This window comes from Arachis stenosperma, chromosome 5, assembly GCF_014773155.1.
Source record: "Arachis stenosperma cultivar V10309 chromosome 5, arast.V10309.gnm1.PFL2, whole genome shotgun sequence".
NCBI classification, from domain to species: Eukaryota; Viridiplantae; Streptophyta; class Magnoliopsida; order Fabales; family Fabaceae; genus Arachis; species Arachis stenosperma.
The window spans coordinates 126,755,728-126,756,857 of NC_080381.1; positions in this window are offsets into that span (position 1 = coordinate 126,755,728).

Here is a 1,130-nt window from a genome sequence, read left to right on the forward strand (position 1 = left end):
AAAAGCTATAGTTGCCAATTGCCATGGCCTGTGAGTGTAGCTTTGCATATAACCAATTTGTGTGGGTAGACTGTAGATCTACTATGCAACGGTGATTTTAACACATTTTTAATTAGGCAGCGTTAGTCAACTTGTTTTTTGTTTAATCTAAAATCATTTTTTAATGCAAGTTTAGGGTTTAGAGGTACTTAGAATTAAAATTTAAAATTTATACTTAACATTTTAAAATTTGGAATTAAAAAAAAAATTGCTGCTACCTGATTAGACCGAGTATTTTTGTATAATCGTCATTAATTTCATAGTTTGTATTTTGAGTTATACTTCGAGATAGAAGCGTTACCTACCCTGCAAAGCGGGCTTCTGAAACTGAACCAACAATATCACCTTTGGAGCAATCTTAAATGGATGCATCTTCCTCAGAAACGCAATGGATGCACAATTCATTTATGACTGCTCCAAACGTGTAATTGTTGGATCGATACGTCTCCAGATCCACCTTTGCGTTTTTATCTATCAATCTGCGGATGTGGCTATGCTAGAATCTTTGACTTTGTCAGCATCTATACGCGTTTTCGATTAGCGATGCAGTGAGAGAGAGAGAGAGAGAGAGAGGAAGATGATAACGAAGGAATTCTTCAGATCTGGACATTTTATTGGGAAGGAGAAGGTTCAAGAATGCTGAATGCACAGTTCCATTAGCTCATTCTAGGAAAAAGAAACAAGGAAGTAGGGGTTCATGACCCAAGCCCAATTCTCTCATGAGCCCAGATGGAGGAGTCAGATCCAAATCTGCACACCCAACATTAAGAAAATGTCCAAGACCAAAAAAGAAAATATCACCATGACCCAAAAAAAATTTGTCTCCCGTTCTCCATTCTCATCACGGATCTCCGTCTCCGTAGAAAAGGAAGATATTCACGATTATCTAGGAATATTATTAAAAAAAAACACACAATTTAATACAATTCAACAAAGTTTAACATAAAGTAACACAATTTAAATACAAATTTTTTTGGTTGTTTTCACTATTTTCTAACCCACAAAAAATTAATCCATTGCAAATTTGAGGTCCCCTCAAAAAGTTTGTTGTCAAAATTTGAATTTCAAACACTTGTTTAAACATACGAGTG